This window comes from Grampus griseus, assembly GCF_964374135.1.
Source record: "Grampus griseus genome assembly, chromosome: 13".
Taxonomy (NCBI): domain Eukaryota; kingdom Metazoa; phylum Chordata; class Mammalia; order Artiodactyla; family Delphinidae; genus Grampus; species Grampus griseus.
In genome coordinates, this window is record NC_139007.1 from 10,491,661 (window position 1) to 10,514,252 (window position 22,592).

Consider the following 22,592-nt stretch of genomic DNA (forward strand, 5'->3'; position numbering starts at 1 on the left):
CAAACAAACTTCAGAATTCTTCATTAACCACCAAACCTGTTCCTCTGTGTTAACTCTCTCACTAAATGGCGTTATCTTTATCTATTCAGCAAAAATTATTTATGAATAATACATAATCTGAAATTAGGAAATTGAACTATAGGTAGAAAAAATTAAAACCATTGTAGTGTTTCTTGGATTAGATAAATCTACCATCCACCAAAAGTGCCTTGTTGAACTTTCATGATACAAAAATCCAGTGAGTGTGTGTGTGTGTGTGTGTGTGTGTGTGTGTGTGTGTGTGTGTGTGTGTGTGTAGGCATTGGTGTGTTTGCTTGCTAGAAGTTAGGAGGAAAGTGACATGCATCCTAGAAGTAGAAGATCTGGTCTCATGACTTCCATTCTACAGGAATATTTTTATTTACCTGGGCAGCTAAAACACATAGTACACACAGAATCACACATATCTTTGAAACATGTATGAAACAACCATATGCTATCAAAATAATCTATAAATGTCTGTCACTTCTTCATGATTACATTAACACTTGTTCCATTTCTAGTATGTTTTCCAGGTATATTTATAACATTTTCTCTTAAGTGGTTATTTATTTTCTGCAATATTCAGTTTTGCTGGCCCATGTTTTTACAACTCTTCTTTGATTGCTTTCATAATGACTCCAGATATAGATACAAAATTCTTTATGGTACATTACCAAAGGAAAGAAATTTTGGATTCACAAAGAAAATAAATACCTTGGACTTTCATGGTCTTATAAATTCAGCAGTCTTTTAGTGATCATTGCAGACACTGTGTGATATTAATTACCAAGCACATACTACGTTCCAGCCACTGGACTAAACAATTTTTATGCAGTGTGTCGTAGAAGCATCACATTAATTCTACCAAGTAGGAGTATTATTAACTACAATACCAGATGGAGAAAGTGGGTTAAAAGATGCTAATTAATTTGCTTTCATTAAGGTCACAAAGCTAGTAAAGGACACAGCCAGCATCCAGGCTCATATCCTCCTACCTCCAAAGCCAGTGTTCTTTATTATTAACTTAATTTAAAACTTTACATAGTGATTACAAAGAAATAATTTATTCAGTCGTGTGCCCTAACAGTTTATTAACTGGCCTATTCTTTCTATTTAAATTTTGTCTTTTTTCCAGTTGATGAGTTCTTAATTTTTTTGAGATTTTCACATGAACAGCTTTATTAATTCTTTTTACACATTGGACAGAAAACTTCATTACCTCATTCTTCATTATTTACTCAACTGTAAGATTCAACTTCTAAGTTCCAGCTAAGTGTTTATAGATCCCTTTCTGTTGTATTCACCATCTCTCTTAGTACTATGGTTTCATTGTATGATGATCATTTTGAAGTCTGCATTTATTGCAAAGGTAAGACTTTCCACATATTAGTTCTTTTACAAATTTAGCTCAATTCCCAGATCATGTCCTCGGGCTGCCAAAATGGCTGTGTGGCAACGCTGAAAACTGATGATAAATCGGGAATGTTTAGATTGAGACTTGTGAAACTGGACTGAAGCACTTATCTTTAGATCCAATTTTGGTGATGTATGTATTATGACTCCTGGCAAGGAAAAAGCAGTTTCTCGTGGATGGAAATCTTTCTCTGAAGTAGACTCTCACAGAAACTCCAGAGGGAGCAATGAAAAGAAAATGTTGAATTCTCTGACTTTGTTATTGAGGAATATAATAAGCAGTGTCCTCCACAGCAGCTTTACCAGTCATGCAGAAAATGTCTTCATAGGGCTGTTTCCACAATGTTGGCTTTCAATGAACGTTTAGGGAATCATTTTTACGTTGTAGTGTGGAAGATATTCCCACAGGGAGCTGACACGATGAAGGCCAGGGAAGTAACTTTCCTATGACTAGACTGGATCAGAAATAGGACTGAGGTCATCGAGCCAGAGTGATTTGGCTAGAAGGCTTCTTAGATTTTGTTGCCTGTCAGTCTTAATTAATCAACACCCCATGTCTTTCTGTAAAAGATCTTAACCAAATTAACATATGCAGTTAAAAAAAAAATCAAACAATTGAACAGATCTGGGTAAGGAGAAAAGCTGGGTAAGGAATTAATAAAGACAGCAGCAAGACTGATGCCCATAACACACCATCCTGAAGAGTGCCTGGAGAATGACCAAGAATGTGGCTCTAAGTTTCCTAGAGGGCAAAGAAAAAGTGAAAGATAATTATAAATGTCAGCGTCCATTATAGAGAAGCCAACTAATGGGTAATGAGAAGCATCGATATTTCTGGTAGGGAGACTTGAGTTTTCCCCCAGAAGTACTCAAAAACAGCCTAAAATCCCTAATGACGTCATACTGAGGCAGTTACATATTGTGCTGTTTGAATATATCCTTTGGAGGAAGGTGAGTACATGAATCAGCCATATCATGGAGTGAAAGCGTTTCTGTTGCCATAGCTGGGAGTGGGCACTAAATAATTTGGCCCATATATTTAGCTCTGAGATGATATGGTGTGTTTCAAGGGAAAAATTAGACCAACTAGTTACAGCATACCTGAAGGGACTACATATTCTTAGGGCCATAAGTATTTTCTAATTAAAAATCATCTTTTGTTATTACACAGTAGTATATGTATATTGTAGAAAATCAAATGATACAGATACATAAGAATAAGAAAGAAGACATTTTACCCCTACCCAGAAAAAATGATCATAGTGTGTCTTGCAAAAAACGTAAAATAGATAGCTAGTGGGAAGCAGCCGCATAGCACAGGGAGATCAGCTCGGTGCTTTGTGACCACCTAGAGGGGTAGGATAGGGAGGGTGGGAGGGAGGGAGACGCAAGAGGGAAGAGATATGGGGATGTATGTATATGTATAGCTGATTCACTTTGTTATAAAGCAGAAACTAATACACCATTGTAAAGCAATTATACTCCAATAAAGATGTAAAAAAAGAAAGTCATATAATGCATAATGTTTTGTAAATTGCTTTTTCCAGTTACATTGTTAGTTAAAATATTTAATTTTTTGTGTCAAAAAGTTTTATGTCTTCTAAAAACCAGTCCATATTCCATATTCCATTTCCCAACTTCCCCCCAAATGTCCTTTATATAAATGGTTTGTTGAAACCAGAATCCAGTCCAGGTCCATGAACTGAATCTTGTTTTTATGTCATTTAAAGTTTGTTAATCTAGAACAGTGCTTTTTATCATGACACTGACTTGCTGAAGAAACTGTGCTAGTTGTCCTATATTATATTTTATCTTCTGGATTTATGTGGCTGTTCTCTTATAGGAAACCTCCTGTATTTCCTAACGAACTGGAATGAATTCCAATTAAACAATTTTGGCTGGAATACACCATGGGTAATGCTGTGTCCTTCATGGTGCATCAAATCAGGAAATACATTATATCTGGTTGTCCCACACTTAGCAGTGCTGAGACTGACCTGTGGATTAGGGTGATGAAAGCCTGATCCCCTCTTTGTACAGACATGTTCTCTCATTGAATTGTGTAAGTAATCAGTAGAGTGTTGCTTTGTCACTACATAAGTGTAACAGTTCTCCATCAACAATTTTTCTAATGTTTTAATGAAAATTGGTAATCCTTAAATAAATGAATATTTTTTCTATCATTTGATATTTATTTACTGGCATTTCTCCAGGCCATAGAAGAATGGGTCCAATTAGTCTATTTAGTTACCTTGAAGTACAGTTTCTACAGGAAAATCAGGATACCTACTTAACTCTTTCACTTTAATTACCAATTTTTGAACTATGAAGGTGGCTCAGAAGACACCTTAGAGAATGACAGCTGTATTTTCTGGCGTCTTTTCCTGAGCATAATGTTCTGGATTTCCAGGGGATCCATGTGTGTTAATTTACTAGAATCATTATTCTTTGTGTTGTTCGAAAGTTCACAACTTTAGCCAGTGGGAGCCCCTTCGTATTAGCTCTCATATCCTATGACCAACCCACTAGCCTTTGAAAGCTTCTTGCTTCCTGTCACAATACATCTCAGACACACCTGTACCATCCCTGCCCCAGTCTTGGAATCAGCTATTTGTCCAAGTGGAGAATGGTATTAGAGATTAAGATATGACATGAGAACTACAATGGTAATGTTTGCTTCTAACGACTATAAATATTTTTCTCAAAATGGTTTTTAATAAGCAGTGGCAGCTGAAATTTCAAAGATGTGTCCACTGGATATTATCTGGTATAGCTAGGATACTTAGTAAGGGCAGATGTTTATAATAAACAACCAGTCCAAAAGTAGAATAAGGGCCTCTTAAGAAAAGTGAGAAGTCTTTTTTGTTGTTGTTGTTATAATGAAATCTTCAAAGTGACTCTTTACTTCCGAAAAAGTTCATCATTGGGAATTCGTGAGTTACAAATCTATGAAGAGATTGAAATACTGGCAGAATGTCACAGAATATAAAAGGCATACATAAATAAAATGGGAAGGCTATGAATTCTTGTAAGGGACAATGAAATCACCATTTTTTAAAGAGAGTGGCGCTATATATTTTGACATATTTCTTAAGATAGAACCTGATTTGTTAGTGAATATTTCAAATAAGGGTTGCATCTGTATATCCTGTATGACTTTGTAATGGAAACACTAAACTAAGAGTGACCTTAAGACTTCCAAGAAGCTCCAGATTTGTACAGGTAGATATATTTTGAACCAATCTGATTGGATCTAATTTTTAAAAGACAAGTGAATTCAGCAATGAGTTTCTCTGTTCATATGACTCCTAGTCTGGATACAGCTGTAAGGATAAAGTCAACTTAAGAATCCTAGGATTTGTCTGAGAATCCGTATTTAAGTTAAGTCATATATATATATAAACATTAAAGAAAGCAAACTGTTGAGATTTATTTATGAGCATGAAGGAACAGAAAAGAGTAAGAAATTTCTTTACTTTGAGATTATTAAGCAATTACTGAATGATTAGGGCACTAGGGTATAACTTTTGAAGTGCCTTATTTTCCTATGTTCTAGTTGCAGTTAAACATTTTTTCTCAATTCTTTACTTTTTAGGGATACCATTATCAAATTCTCAATGCACTTAACCTCTCAAGTTTTCAGGATAAGAATCTCATGGAGCAATTCCGCAGGAAGCCAGACACAAGTTTGCTCAGTTTTCTTTTTCTTTCTTTCTTTTTTTTTTTTTTTTTTTTTTGCGGTACGCGGGCCTCTCACTGTCGTGGCCTCTCCTGTTGCAGAGCACAGGCTCCGGACGCGCAGACTCAGCAGCCATGGCTCACGGGCCCAGCCGCTCCGCGGCATGTGGGATCCTCCCTCCTGGACCGGGGCACGAACCCGTGTCCCCTGCATCGGCAGGGACTGCGCCACCAGGGAAGCCCTGCTCAGTTTTCTTGCCAAGACCTCCCCGTATTTCTGCCTCTGCCACCCCTGGTGGCCTGGTGGGAAAGCTGCCTTGCACATCCCTTAGGCCCAAGTGGGTTCAAGACTCAACGTCTCCTACCGGGGACTCTCCCGATACCGAGGACTGGAAGTCGTTCCTCTGAACTCTCCCTGCTTCTAAGCGAGCGTCACTCAGACTGATCTGTGCCTGTGTGCTCCCAGGATTTTGGGTCGCCAACTATAAACAGTGAGTGGAGGAGAGCTGTTGCTCATCTAGTCCTCCCCATGGGGACCTGTCTTGGGGCTGCAGCCCCAAGGAGGAGACCCCACACTCTGCTGAAGATGGAGGTAGCGGGGCAAGGCTGCTATGGCTGCAGGGCCTCCAGCTTCTTCCATGAACAGATGACGCAAGTGGAAGCAACTTGCTTACTTATGCACTTACTCTGCCCGGACTACTGCCTGACCCTGAGCAGACGGGCGAACATCACACATCATCCAAAATGGACAGTGGGAGCACTGCTTTCTGATTCTTCTTCACCTCGTAAACTGTCTGAATCAAAAATTTTTATTTATTCTTCCGCCAAACACAACCGATTTCCATCTACAATTATTTTTTAAGGTAAGAAACGTGAGTCAACTGAAGAAAGGCTGTGGCCTTGAGCTAGGGAAGGGTGACACTGTGACACTCGACTGAGCCCCCGGGCTCTGGGGTTGAGCTTGGGCCGCGCAGGACTGGACCCGGGTCAGCGGACCTTCTGCAGGGCAGCTCTGCAGCACTGCACGCACTGCTGGTAGATGGTCTCAAAGTGAACGTCACTGCCGTCATAGCAGTCTTCAAAAATGAGTTGTTTTTGTGGCTCGTAGCTCACAAGTAGTTCAATTTTCGCTCTGCAGTTTTTAACTTGGTTACTTTTTCTATTCAAATCTCTACGGTTGCTTTCATCCATACGTAGTATACAGTCAAAAGCAGCGGCAAAGTCTTCTTTGGTAACCTGCCGGGCAACGTGACTCATGGGAGTACCATGCTTCTTCATGCAAGCCTGCCCCCCGATAATCAGGAGGGTTTCCTAGTTCATACGTGGACGTCGCTGCACTGTCCATCCTCCAAGTATCTGAAACGCTTTGATCAGTTACAAGTTTCCTGAAGACTGCTTCTGCAGTGGGTAATAGACAGATGTTACCCAGACACACGAACACCCCCGACTTGGTCACCTGCTCGGCCATCTTCCCCCCCCCCCCCACCAAGAAGTCTTAATTAAGATTGATGCCTGAATGAATGACATTCTCGCCTTTGCATAAAAGTGAAATTAAGGACAGCAAGTCTTCAGTTCCCAGCCAATTTAGTTATTATGTATATCAGAGGTTAGCAAAATCTCAGAATAGGAGAGTTGTGCCTAAGTTCAGCTTTTTTTTTCTTATGTAGTATTTTTGTTAAAGACACAGTTCTGCAGTTCATGAAAATCTTATAATTTGAGGGCCTCATTCATCAAATGACCAAATCTGTAAGTTTAGCTAAGATATAGAAAATGGAGCTCTTTCGAGTCAGAAATTTGATCCACAATCATTACCAAATAATGTCTCTAGAATCTCTTACTTTTTTTTTAAAAAAAAAAAAATCAGAATATAAAAGTGTTTACATGTAATGGATGCTTTCTTTGGATTCTCCTTGAAATGGGATACTTTTCACTTTGCTCGACCTTTTCTTCTTTAAATTTCTTAGACTTTCTTAAGACAAGAAATTGTATGACTGTTTCCTAGTGTCTCCTATTGTCAGGGTAGGTTTTATTTATTTATTTATTTATTTTGCTGTATGCGGGCCTCTTACTGTTGTGGCCTCTCCTGTTGCAGAGCACAGGCTCCGGACGCGCAGGCTCAGCAGCCATGGCTCGCGGGCCCAGCCGCTCCGCGGCATGTGGGATCTTCCCGGACCGGGGCACGAACCCGTGTCCCCTGCATCGGCAGGCGGACTCTCAACCACTGCGCCACCAGGGAAGCCCTCAGGGTAGGTTTTATATCTTTTTTGTTTCTTTGTTCTTTTGTGCTTTTGCATTGTTTTGTGGCTTGCAATTGGTGGGTAAATATTTCCTAGAAATTTGGAGAATAGAATGATGCAAATTACTTGGAATAGAGATTAATTATTGTTCAAAGGAACCCATGCTGCACCTCAGACTTCTGAGCTCTGCCCACCTCCAGTCTTGTTATTTCAGACATGTGAGATTAAACTCATAAGACAGAATAAAAATAAGTTAAAAAAATCATTTATGGAAGTAAGGAATACTTTCTACTTAGTGTCTAAGTTGTCCATCTGATAGAAGGACATACATTAGAATATTTAATTATTAAATAAGAAATAACTCTGGCCCTTTGCATAAAATTGAATAGCCGTAGGTTGGAATTAGAGATTTTTGGCTAAACATTATTCTTTGATTAATATATCTTAACCACAGACATCTATATATCTATATTCACACTATATCTATCTATATCTCTGTTGTCTATTACTACGGGCTGAGGATTAAAAACCAAGTTATTGAACTTCTTCAACCTTAGAATTCCCTGACTTCTTCAGAGCCTAGGAAGGAGTTAGGGAACTCCACTATCCCAGGAAAGTGTTCACTTACTTTTGAAACTATTTTGTTGCTTTCCGATACATGGGTGCCTTCATTTCAGAAGCCCTTGGACTCAGTTGTCTCCATGTTTTCTTTTGAAGCCATTCTCAGGATTTATAAACCACATGTTTGTGTTCTGGGCAGAGCTGATGCATTGTCTTCATACCTTACACGGAAGCCTTGGTGTCAATCACATCACAAAACCTCACCAGGATGAGATCAGTTTGTTCTGAGCAGCACAGCAACAAGAGAAACTTTCCATTATGTTCCCTTTGATTCTTTAAACAACCAAAACATGGTTCATCCATAACTACTTTCTGTGATTTAAAATACCGAGGGTTTTAACAAAAATATTTACTGAATAATACTGCAAGTTAACAACCACTTACTTCTACTTTGAGAATATTTACATTCAGGATGAGAAATTATGCTACTAGAAAAGTTTTATTTTAAACATATAAACTGCATGGAAACATATTAATGAAAATAAACAGATTATTCTCCATGGAGTTAATGTTTTCCAAAAGTTTAATGATTTAGATTTCTCTAAGCAATATAATATTTTTAAATGCAGTTTTTCATAACTAGTGAAAAATAGAATCGAAATCACAGAATCTAAATCTCAGAGTTTTAGATATTGCAATGTTTTGCTTTGGCAATTTATAATTATTACAATGTTCTATGGTAAGAAACGTCTTTGAAAATCTTAAAAAAAAATGTATCTAAGGTGAGGTTAATAGAGATGAACTAAATCTTCACAAATGAGATGAAGAATTGTTAGAAATTTAAGTAAGGACATTAAAATCATAAGAAAGGTTCATACAGGAATACTTGCCCTCGAATCTAACATTTGCAGGTATGTTTTATACATTTTGGGAGACTTTTTAAAGAATATTCCAAACCAACCGCAAAGTCAACATTCTGTGAAGGATGATATAGTAATGTGAACATGTGATTGTCATCAACAAAGAGCTCATTAGAAGGTATTGGGAGAAATGCAAATTTGAAAAATTTTTTGACTTCCAAGATTATATTTTAAATTTGAATTGGTTTTAAATCTTAATATTACTATAAATTATAGACATATATTAATTAATTTAACAAAGACAGTAAATTCTGTGTTCCAGGCACTGTAACAGGCATTGGGGATATAAATTAGCATAAATGTGCTATGAAGGAAATGGATTTCTATAGCAGTTAGAAGTAATTTTGGCTCTGCGTAAGGAAATGAATAGCTTTCTCTTACTGAGGATTTCTGGGGTTGGGAGGCTTCTGGCTTTGGTTCAATGGCACTGAATGATAGAACCATCCTTATAGTCATTCTTTCATGCTTGCAAATTCCAGGCATTGGCATTGTGACTGCTTTAAAGATAGGTAGACAGGGGCAGGGGCTGTGCTAATGACATCTTTTCTTTCTATCAGGGAAACAAATGCTTTCCTAGATGTCATCTAGCAAAATTCCATTTATTTATCATTGGCCAAAACTTGTCACATGCCCACTTCTAGCAGCAAAGGGAACTATAGCTGAGTATTTAGTTTTTTCAACTTCTGTGATAGAGATGGAATGGAGCAGGAGGGTGAATATCAAGTTGGGTTAGCTTGTCCATAAGGTCTACTGTAACCACCCCCCCCAACTTGAAAAGTAATAACTGATATATGATAAGGAAGCTAACTATATTTTTCAGCAACTAGAGAGTGATATGATTGATAACCTCTTATATTCTCTAGCTATTGAGGTATAACAAGAAGAAGGGCTCTACTAGGAAGTTAGAATAAGACTGTGAAGTAAGAGTAGAAGTTATTGCAGTAGAATTTCTGTGTATTTTTAAAGGGAAGAGGGTAATTTTAAAATGTAATAGAAGAACTACCTTTTTTTTTTTGTCTTTGAATTTGTGGGAGTTAAATGCATATATTTTAAGCATTTGTTCACTAGAAAGTAGGGAACTGTTTATTTATTTTGGCTGCATGGGCTCTTCATTGTGGCATGTGGGCTTCTTTAGTTGTGGCGTATGGACTCCAGAGCATGCGGGCTCAGTAGTTGCAGTGCACAGGCTTAGTTGCCCCGTGGCATGTGGGATCTTAGTTCCCTGACCAGGGATGGAACCCACACCCACTGCATTGGATGCGTGGAGTCTTAACCACTGGACCACCTGGGAAGTCCCTGGGAACTGTTTTTTTTGTTTTTGTTTTTTATGTTTTCTATTCAAATAAGCTGGAGTTAGGTATTATTTTATCTTAATAAACTATAAATAGGAGGTGTTACTTCAGTTAATGGTAGAGTAGTTTGTATTAGACAAACCATTATGCAGAGAAGAATAATAAATTCTTGGTGAAGTAAAAAACATCTAGTTGAAGGCACTGGAGAGTGACCAAAAGCAGGCAGAAACAGGAGTATAGACACTTGAAAAGGGAAACTGCTCTGGGTGAGTTTTACATTTATGAATTTTCTGCCTGAGGTCATTCTCTTTGAAAGTGCCATGGAATGGCTGGAATTCAAGCAGAAATCTGCAGTCTTAATGGCTTGAGGAGTCAAAGAATGGAGTTTGATATTGCCAAGGTAGAAGATAAGTGAGGAAAAGGCTTTCTGGAAAGGGAGCTAATTGAGGTGGAGGCCCCCAAACCAGCAGATAAACCCCACTTTGATTGGTCCCTGAACTATGCATACATGGTGGAATGCAGCAGACTTGCCAGAAAGCAAAACTGAGTAGAAATTTCAGCTGCTTACAGAAGAGCCAGAGTTTGGAATTTGAATCCAATCAAGTTAACTGACTACTAGAACAAAAATCAACACTGTAGGAAAAACTGACAGGATCCAGGATATTAAAATGCATCATTCATAATGATCAGTATGAATTGAAATGTAAAGAAACAGGAAAATGTGACCCACAGACAAGATAGAAAAAGTAAAGAGAACAACCACAAGATGACTCAGATGTTCGAATTAATGGAGAAGTTTTTTTTTAAGGCTGTTGTAAATATTTTCATGGGTTGGAACAAAAATATTTCATAATGAATGAACAGATGGAGAATCTCAGCAGAGAAATGGAAATTATAAAATAAGACCAAATGGAAACTATAAAACTGAATATACAGTATTTGAAATGAAAAATTTGAACTGAATGGGCTTAATATGAGATTGGAAATTAGTGAATGTGAAGAGAAGTCAATAGAACAGGAGAAAAACTAAGAGGAAAAAAAACAGCTCAGGTCTTACAAAATGTATTGCTTAAATGATAAGAATTGAAAGTTGAAATTACTCTTTGATCCATGGGCTGAGGAATAGATGTTGTGTTAGCAGGCATGAAAACATTAATCTCATTGTATATCTCCATCAGATCCCTCAGGTGACCTGGTGCATTGTCAATGAGCAGTAATATTTTGAAGAGAATTTTTTTCTCTAAGCAGTAGTTTTCAGTAGTGGGCTTAAAATATTCAGCAAACCATGTAGTAACCAGACGTGCTGTCATCCAGGCTTTATTGTTCCATTTATAGAGCACAAACAGAGTTAAGTTAGCACAATTGTTAAGGGCCTTAGAATTTTCAGAATGGTAAATTGGCTTCAACTTAAATTCACCAGCTGCATTAGCCCCTAACAAGACAGTCAGTCTGTCCTTTGAAACTTTGAAGCCAGGCATTGACTTCTCCTCTCTAGCTATAAAAGTCCCAGATGGCATGTTCTTCCAGTAGAAGGCTGTTGTGTTTACATTGAAAATCTGTTGTCTAATATAGCTACCTTCATGAATTATCTTAGCTATATCTTCTGGACAGCCTGCTACAGATTCTACATCAGCTTCTTCACTTTGCACTTTTATGTTATAGAGATAGCTTAAACCTCATGAACCAACCTCTGCTAGCTTCAAACTTCCTCACCTCTCTCAGCCTTCATAGACTTGAAGAGAGTTAGGGCCTTGCTCTGGATTCAACTTCATCTTAAGGGGGTTGTTGTGTCTTAAGGGGGTTTGATCTTCTATCCAGACTGCTAAAACTTTCTTCATATCAACAAGAAGGCTGTTTCACTTTCTTATCATTCATGAGTTCACTGAAGTAGCACTTTTAATTTCCTTTAAGAACTTTTCCTTTGCATCCACAACTTGGCTAACTTTTTGGTATAAGAAGCCTAGCTTTCAGCCTGTCTTGACTTTCAATATGCCTTCCTTACTAAACTTGATCATTTCTAGCTTTTGATTTAAAGTAAGAGACATGCAACTCTTCTTTTCACTTGAACACTTAGAGGCCATTGTAGGGTTATTAATCGGCCTAATTTCAATATTGTTGACATTAGGGAGGCTGAAGGAAAGAGAGAGAGATGGAGAAATGGCCAGTCAGTGGAGAAGTCAGAACACACACAATTATCAGTTAAATTTGCCATTGTATGTGGGTGCAATTCGTGGTGTCCCAAAATAATTACAGTAGTAACATCAAAGATCACCATAACATATATAATAATAATGAAAAATTTGAAATATTGTGAGAATTACAAAAATGTAATGCAGAGACCTGAAGTAAGCAAATGCTGTTGGAAAATTTGCACCAATAGACTTGCTAGATGCAGGGTTGCCACAAACCTTCAACTTATAAAAAATACAATATCTGTGAAGCATTATAAAGCAAAACACAATAAAGTAAAGTATGATTATAGTCTAAAATGCATGTAACTGTAAGACTAGAATGAAAAAAAATAGTGAGAGAACACAAAAAGTATGTGAAGACATCATGCCTAAAATTTTTCCAAAACTGGTGAAAAACATTAACTTAAAATCCAAGAATTTTAGCAAAACCCAAGAAGCATAAATGCAAATAATGCCACACCTAGGAATATCATAGTCAAACTGGTGGAATCCAAAGATACAGAGAAAATCTTGAAAGTCACTTGAAAAAATTGACTCATTACATATAGAGAACAATGATGCATGTAACTGCTGACAGTGATATATACATAACTGTTCCTTATCAGAAACAATGGTGGCCAACAGACAATGAAGCAGCATATTTAAGTTCTGAAAACTAAGGAGAAAATGTTCTGTCAATCCAGTGTTATGACCAGTGAAAATGTTTTTTAAAAATGAAGGCAAAATTAAGAAATTTTCAGGCTTAAAATAAAACTGAATTACTCACAGCAGTCCTGCATTACAAGAAATGATAAGCAAGTTCTTCAGTCTGAAGAGAAATGACTATCTAGAAACTCAGATCTACAGAAGGAATTGAATGGCACAAGAAAGAGTAAATATGTGGGTAAATATTAAAAATTTTTCTTCTTTTAATTTCTTTAAAAGACATATGACTATTTAAGGCAAAAATTATAACACTGAATGGTGAAGTTTATAATGTATGTATGTATAACATATATGACAACAATAACACAAAGTTTGAGGTGGGGAGTATAAATAGAAGTATAATATTTTTACATTTGACATGAAGTAATACAAAATTAACTCTATGTAGACTGTGAAAATTTAAGGGTGCACATTTTAGTCCCTACAGATTCACCAAAAATAATGCAAAGAGATATAGCTTCTTAGACAATAAAACATTTTAAATGGAATACTAAAAATATTCAAATCAGTTAAATGAAGGCAGAAAAATAGCAAAGGACTAAAAAACAGTGCAAATAAAAAATATCAGAGTACTAGATCTAAGTGCAACTGTTTCAATAATTGCATTACGTATAAGTGGATTAACATTCCAATGAAAAGAGGTTGTAAGACTAGATAAAAAGGCAAGACTCAATTATATGCTGTCTGAGAGATACTTTAGATATAAATACTAGATAGGCTGAACATTTTTACTTTTCTCACTTTTATTTCCTCTTCCCGTTTGGATAGATGAAGATATACCATTAAAACATTAACCATAAAGATCATATTAGGCCAAAGTGACTTCAAGTCAAGGAGTATTATCAGAGATAGAGAGGAACAAGTCATAATGATAAAAGGGTCCATTCAACAAGAAGACTTAATATTTGTAATTGTGTATGTGCGTAAGAGCTTCAAAATATATGAATCAAAAACTCAGAGAAGAAAGAAGATGCTAGGAAAATTCACAATCATGGTTAGAGTTTTTTTTAAACACCAATCTCTCAGTAGAACAAATAGGCAAAAAATCAGGCAGAATGTAGAAGACTTGAGCAACACTGCCAATCATTTGAGTCTATTATTATTTATAGAGCATTAACTCCAACAACTGAAGAATACACATTCTTTTTCAAGTGCATATATATTGATAAAAATTGCTCATTAGAACAGATTATCCTTAACTACCAAACAAGTCTCAATATATTTTAGAAGATTAAAGTCTTACAGGGTATATTCTCTGATGACCATGAAATTGCATTAAAAATCAGTAACAATGAGAGGTTTAGAAAATTCCAAAATGTTTTAAAACTAAGCAACATACTTCTAATAACCCATGGGTCAAAGAAGAAATCACAGGGGGTTTTAGACAATTTTTAAACTAAATGAAAATGAAAAGACAATATATAAAAATTTGTTGGGATGCATCTAAAGCAGTGTTTTGAAGAAAATTTATGACTTTGAATACTTATATCAAAAGAAGAGTTTAAAATGAAAGGTAAAAAAATCAGCGCAATAGAAAACAGATAAAAATAAAGAAATCAACAAAGAAAAATGTTGGCCCTTTGAAAAGTTTAATAAAACTTGATCAACCCCTAGCAAGACTGGGCTAAATAAATAAATAAATAAACAAACAAATAAATAAATAAGAGAGGGAAAGAGAGGAGAGAGAGAGATAACTAAGGTACTAATATCAAGAATGAAAGAGGGGATATCCCTACAGATTCTATAGACTTCAAACAGATAAAAAGAGAGTACTCCAAACAGTGTTTTACCAGGAAGTTTAACAGCATAGATAAAATTGACAAATTCCTTGAAAAAACATAAAATATCAAAATTGGCACAAGAGAGTATAAGAAATCGGAATAGCTCTGTATATACTAAAGAAATGGAATATGTTATTACAAATCTTCCCATTAAGAAAACTTCAAACCTAGATGGATTCATTGGTGAATTCTATCAACTGAAAAAGAAATAATCCCAATCTTATACAACCTTTTTCAGAAAAACAGAGGAGGAAGAATCACTTCCCTACTTGTTTTATGGGATCAGCACAACCCTAAAACCAAAATATGAAACAAAACAAAACAAACAAAACAAAAAACCCAGAAAAGAAAATTGCTATCCAACATTCCTAAAGAACATAGATGCAAAATCATTGATATACTATGAGCAAACTAAATTCAATAACATATAGAAAGGCTAATACATCATGACCAAGTGAGGCTTGTACATGGAATGCCAGGTCAGACATTTGAAAACCAAACAGTCTAATTAATCATGCTAACAGAATGAAGGAGAAGCACCATATAATTATCTCAATTAAAAAAATTTGTGGGAAAAGTGGTCTAGCAGAGATATACAGGATATATTGGAGCTGGAAAAGGCTAGCATCTGAGGAACCAGTTAGAAGATTATTGCATCAGTCCCATCACACAGCAAGTGCCAGGATGTCACTGGTTGTACTGAGAACACAAAAGAAGAAATGGGGAATTCCCTGGCAGTCCAGTGGTTAAGACTCGACGCTCCCACTGCAGCGGGCATGGGTTCGATCCCTGGTCAGGGAACTAAGATCCCACATACCAGGCGGTATGGCCAAAAAAAGAAAAAAATAAAAAGAAGAAGAAGAAATGGACTGGAGGGGTGTTGCAGAGGAGGAATCGTAGACTTTTATACCTGCTTACTGTTGTTATTCTGAAAAGAATCTGTGGCTCTTAAAATTTAGACACACTATACACAAATAATTCTGAGGAGAAATCCAAAGGGAAGGTTTGAAAAGAACAAATGACATCAGGGTTGAGTCATGAATGAATGACTCATGAATGATGTCAGGCCTGTCACCTTTGCAAGAAGGGACAGGCTCTTCTTCACCAACACCCCTAAGCTATTGTAAATTTCAGAGGCCCTCTTCAGGTTTCTCTTGATCCTGAACATAGATAACAGGTTCTTAGGAACCCCCTGCAGTTTTATCTGACTTTGCTTTTCTGCTTGAGAATAAATGTTCTTTATTCTGTTGTCTGAAAAAAAAAAAAATTGCAAAATTCAACACACATTCATTATAAAAATGTTGAGCAATTACAAGAAGGTAACTTCCTCAGTCCAACAAAGAACACCTATAAATCATAAACTACATCTAACTATACTAAATGATGCAAAATTCTATAATTTTCCCCTAGCATGAGTAGCAAAGCAAGAATGCTAATGCTCACCACTTTAACAGTGTCTTAGAGGTTCCAGTCAGTACAATAAGGCAAGAGAAAGAAATAAAAAGCATAAAGATTGTAATGGAAGATGTAAAATAATCTCTATTCACAGAGGACGTAATTATCTATGTAGACATTCCTAAGGAATCTCAAAGCAACTACAAGAAATAATGAATGAATTTAGAGATTTCATAGGTAAGAGATCAATTTACAAAAATCAAAGGTATATCTATATACTGTGTACAAATAGGAAACAAGTTAAAACAACATTACATTTAAAATATAAAAACAAAATGCTCTGGAATAAATCTAATAAAATATGTGAATGTCCTCTGTACTGAAATCCACAAAACAATGCTGAAAGAAATGGAGTGGAAAAATATACCATATTAATGAATTGGAAGACTGAATTTCATTAATTGTTAATTTTTCCAACTTAATTTGTCAATTCAGTGAAATCCTGATCATAATATCAACAGAAAATTTTGTACAAATTATTCAGTTCATTATAAAATTTATATAAAAATACAAAGGTCCTGGAATATTCAAAATAATTTTTTAAATGAATGAAGTTGGAGGATTTAAACTTCCTCATTTCACGGGTTACAATAAAGAATTGTTATTCAAGAGAGTGGGGTATTGGCATAATAATAGACAAAGAGATCAATGAAACCAAATAGCAAGTCTGAAAATAGACCACACATATACAATCAATTGATGTTTAACAAAGGTGCTAAAGCAATTCTTTGAGGGAATGGATGATACACTTAAATGTAAAAGCTAAATCCCTGACATTTAGAGAAGAAAATATAGCCTGAGGTTGGCAAATATTTCTTAGAAAGCAAATACGGAATAATAAAAGTAAAATTTAAAAGTGATTAATTAGGTTTCTTCAAAATTAAAACCTTCTTCTCATCAAAATACTCTAGTAAGTAATTAAAAAGCAAGATAGACTGGGAGAAAGTATGTACAAAACTTCTCTCTGATAAAGAACTTGTATCTAGAATATTTAACAAAATAATATAACACATATAATAAAATAATAAATACAACCAATCAATTAAAAAATGGGCAAAATTTTGAACAAACAATTCATCAATGAAGATTTATCAAATGGCCAATAAGCACTTTTTCTTTTTAATATCTTTGTTGGAGTATAATTGCTTTACAATGGTGTGTTAGTTTCTGCTGTATGACAAAGTGAATCAGCTATACATGTACATATTTCCCCATATCTCCTCCCTCTTGCGTCTCCCTCCCACCCTTGCTATCCCACCCCTCTAGGTGGACACAAAGCACCAAGCTGATCTCCCTGCGCTATATATAGCACATTTGTTTTTTGTTTTATTTTATTTTTGGCTGTGTTGGGTCTTTGTTGCTGTGCATGGGCTTTCTCTAGTTGTGGTGAGTGGGGACTACTCTTTGTTGCAGTGCATGGGCTTCTTATTATGGTAGCTTCTCTTGTTGCAGAGCATGGGATCTAGGTGCGTGGGGTTCAATAGTTGTGGCACGTGGGCCCAGTAGTTGTGGCTCATGGGCTCAGTTGCTCCACGGCATGTGGGATCTTCCCGGACAAGGACTCAAACCCACGTCTCCTGCACTGGCAGGCAGATTCTTAACCACTGTGCCACCAGGGAAGCCCAGCACATTTGAAAATGTGTTTAATACTCATAATCATCATGGAAATGCAAACTAAAACCACAATAACATAGCACTACACAACCATGAAATTGACCCATTTAAACTGGATGAAGTCATATGACAAATTCTGGCCAATGGGTTGGGAGCAAAAGTGACCTGTGTCACTTCTGGGCTGGCCCATTTAATTATCAATGTAAAGCCTGTAGATCTCTCTTTTCCCCTCTGTATGATAACTTGTAACACTTGAGATGATTATAAGCAGGATGGTTAATTTTATGCGTCAGTTTGATTGGGCCATGGAGTACCCAGATATCTAATTAAACATTATTTCTGGGTGTGTCTGTCAGGGTGTCTTTGGATAAGACAAACATTTGAATCAGTAGACTGGAAACAAAGATTGCCCTCCTTGATGTGGGTACCTCGTCCAATCTGCTGAAGGCCTGTATATAATACAAGGCTGAGTAAGAAAGAAGTCTCCCTCCCTGTCTGACTGTCTTCAAGGCAGGACATTGGTTTTTTACTGCTTTCAGACTCAGACTGGAACTTACGCATTGGCTCTCCTGGGTCTCCAGCTTGCCAACCACAGGTCTTGGACTGCTCAGTCTTCACAATTACATGAGCCAATTTCTTTTAGTAAATCAATTTCTTTAGTAAATCATATATATATATATATATATATATATAATGTTTTTTTTCCTATGGAGAATTTGGACTAATACAGATTTCTGTACTAAGAAGTGGGGCTCAGCTGTAACAAATACCACAATGCACAAGCAGCTTTGGAACTGAATGTGGGTAGAGGCTGGAGGGGTTTTGAGGTGAATGCTAGGAATATGGACATTAAGGGTGATTCTGGTGAGGGCTCAGAAAGAAAAGAGGACTGGAGAAAATGCTTCCATCTTTGAGAATACATAAATAATCATGAATAGAATGTTGGTAGTAATATAGATATTAAAGGCCATTCTGATGAGGTCTCAGACAGAAATAAGGAACACATTATTGGAAACTGAAGGAAAGATGATCCTTGTTAGAAAGTGGCAAAGAATTTAGCTGAATTGTGTTCCTGTTCTAGTGTTTTGTGGAAGATAGCACTTGTGAGTGGTGAAATAGGGTATTTAGCTGAGGTTATATCTAAGCAAAATGTGCTTGGTTCCTCTTGACTGCTTATAGTAAAATGTGAGAAGAGAGAAATGAATTGAAGAAGGAATTGTTAAGCAAAAAGGAAAGATTTGGAAGATTCTCAGGCTGTCCACAATGCAAAAAATGAGGAAACATTAGTAGAGAATGCCAAAAGTTTGACTGGAGTATCGCTTGATAAACAGATTATGGGATTATATGAGCAGAAAAATTGCCAGTTTTTTTAAAGGATATACTCCATTTATAGTTATTTAAAATATTTTAAAATATATTAAAATATAAAATATTTGATATATTCCCCGTGCGTTACAATATATCCTTGTAGCTTATTTTATACCTAATAGTTTATACCTCTTAATCTCCTACCCCTATATTGCCCCTTCCGGTTTTAACTGAAGGAGTCAGAAATGGAATGAAAGGAAGGAAGGCTATTGGACTTCTTAGATCTTACAGGACCAGACCGTAGAGTTATTTGGCTGTGAACACATACTGTCCTTCAAAACAGGGGAAGAATGGAGCCTTACGGGTGGGCCCCCTGCCTGGCAAAGTCTTGGGGACATGACCTCACCTAGAAGAGCCTTGGGCTCATGACCCCATCTGGCAGAGCCTTGGCAGTGCGACCCCTGACCAGCAGGGCTGTGGAGTTGGGTCTGCTGCCTCAGTGAATCCAAAAGACAGAGCATCAAACCAAAGAGGATTATTTCCAAGCCTTAAGATCTTACGGAACTTGCCTTGTTAGGTTTGGACCTTTCTTGGAACCCGTCACCCCATTCTTCCTTCTGATTCTCCCTTTTGGCATGGGAATGTCTGTCTTATGTCTGTTCCACCATTGTATTTTGGAAACACAATTTATGTGGTTCTTCAGGTTCACAGCTGGAGATGAGTTTTGCCTCAGGTTAAGTTGTACCTCAAGTCTCACACATATCTGATTTAGATGATATTTAGATGAGATTTTGGACTTTAAACACTGGAATGAGTTAAGACTTGGGGAGGTTGGGATGGAATGAATGTATTTTGCATGTAGAAAGATTTAAATTTGGGGGACCAAGGGGCAGAATATCATAGATTAAAGATTTATGTCCCCCCAAAATTCATATATTGAAGCCCTAATCCCCAATGTGATGGTATTTGGAGGTGGGGCCTCTGGAAAATAATTAGCTTTAGATGAGGATATGAGGATGGGTCCTCTGTGATGGGATTAGTGTTTTTCTAAGAAGAGGAAGAGAGACCAGTGCTTTCTCTCTTTCTCTGTCCTATGGGGACACAGTGAGAAGGCCATCTGCATAATTTTTTCCTACACAGTCAGTGTTATCCTGTTACATTGTTAACAGATTGTATAATAATGGCTATTGTCAGTTGGTGTATTTCACCTCTGAAATGTTGACTGCTGTGTGGTCATGCCCGACAATTGTCTCCTGTCATGCAAGGCCTGGGAGATACTGAACATCAATTTCAGTCCTGGCCAGAGACTACCCCAAAGAACTACTCTTTCACTTTTTATTGTGAAAATAGGTCATCATACTTGTTATACGCTCTGATAAGATTATTTCAGTAACTCTGGTACTTCTCAAATAAATCACAAAATTCAAGGATGTCAATATTTTAGATAAGGCCAATACTTATACAGTCAGCCCTTCACATCCATGGGGCGCACCTATGAATAGAGGTTGCTGACTGTAAGGAAATGGACCGTGTGCAGATTTTGGTACCCACGGGGGTCCTAGAACCAATGCCCGGCGGACACTGAGGGACAACTCTATATCATTTTCTAATATTGCTATTTTTCTCTGAATTGTGTAGATCTACCATACGTATTTTCCTTTTTTATTCTCTGGTTTAGTAATTTTTGCTCAACAGAATATAAAAAATGGTATCCTAAAAAATGAGTGGCTACATCTAAGTCCTTATTTTATTGGGAAAAGTTAATGTAAGTAAGAGCAAGTCTTTTGATAATTTGTTAGTCTGCATATTTAGTGTAAAAATTAGAACTGAGTATTTTTTTAGTTTTAGCCTTATATGTATGCTTCAGATGTAATCTGTTTGTCTGAAATATTGTTGGAAGTAGTTAAATTATTTGTAACAGCTGAGATTTCTGCTTTGATTTGCCAGAAATGAGGAAAAAAAATGTTTTCTACTGAAGTCAAAGCTCATATCATTAAAAAGTTTTCCCCAAAAAACCCCTTTTCAAATTTATCATATGACTTAATGTGATATGACATAATTAAACATAATTCCATTTCTCTTATTTATTCTATCATGTCACAGTATATCACATTAAACTGATTGCTCTTGGAAGAAAAGCTAACTTCAGAAGATTTTTTTGTATCAACCAATAATTATTTTGCAGCAGCACAATGCTACTTCTGCCCTCAGACTTTAGAATTTTGAAACACCTTTTCTGAACTTCAGAGCAAGTTAGATAGAATTCTGTCACAAAGGTGGCTGGAATCAGCCCCATAGGAGCTTGTGATGTCCTGTGTGATACCTGGAGTGGAAAAAAGATAGTGCAGGTCACTTGAGAGGCAAAATAACTGAGTATATATTAAATAAATTCATGTGCCCTCCAAGGTATGCTAATGAAATCTGCCCTCAACAGATTGGTTCTTAGGCTCTACAATATTTTAGGTGGAGAGATTAAAGATATTTGAACAGAAGCACAGTGAGGTTCAAGGTGCATTTCCCTTTTGACACCAAGGATGTACTTTTGAAAAGTCTGATATATGTATTGTTTTATGCCACTGAAGTTTTAAGATTATTTGGAGTGTTTGAGAGGAACAAGGGGACACTGTTAATAATTATGCCAAGTAACATGCATAAACCTGGACTTTAAAAAGGCAAACCAGGATGTGTGTATACATTTTCTCATTTAGTTTTAAAATAATTATATTTAATACAAATTGCACACAAAATAATACAAAATACAAAATTCATTACATAAAATAATTACAGAGGCACTTGAACTTCATTTAACTTTACATCAGATTTAGTGTTCAGTACATACATAGCTTTCTATAGGCTTGGTTCGTCTATTTGATAAACTGAAGCCAGAAATAGATTGAAATCTTCCTGTTGTCATTCTTGTTGAGCAGATCCTGAGTGGATCCTGCTCTAAGACCCCATAGTTAAGAAGTTCATGGAAAAATCAAAAGAAGTTAGAAATGTGAATACCTGGAGCTGGGTTTCATTTCCAAGGATGCTGTACTTTATGAGATGGGCACCAACCCTCAACTCTTGCTTTCACTGTACGGATAGTAAGAGAAGACACCACAGGTGCCACAGAAAAAAAGCAAGTTAGAGAATCTTCAGAAATGCTTTGTTCTCTGACTTAAGAAATCCAGATTTAAGAAATGCTTAATTTTCTGATTTAAGAAAATAATTTAAATATTTACTTTAACATAAGGCAAGGTTAATTCTTGATTAACCAGGATAATGGTAGTGAAGGAAGTTATGAATACCCAAATCTATGGTTACAATAAAACTGGTCAAGTATAATACACAATAGAATGATTGTAAAGTTACTTTATTAAAATTGCATTAGATGTTTGAAAACATTCAGTATTCTATGGATATTTTCCAT

General features: G+C 36.4%; 1 pseudogene across 1 annotated transcript; it reads right to left on the minus strand.

Moving 5' to 3' along the window:
- Nucleotides 1–6,099: 6,099 nt before the first annotated feature.
- Nucleotides 6,100–6,580, minus strand: LOC309831724 (low molecular weight phosphotyrosine protein phosphatase-like; annotated as a pseudogene). The gene has a single exon. The product of its transcript is annotated as a low molecular weight phosphotyrosine protein phosphatase-like (transcript).
- Nucleotides 6,581–22,592: the final 16,012 nt, after the last annotated feature.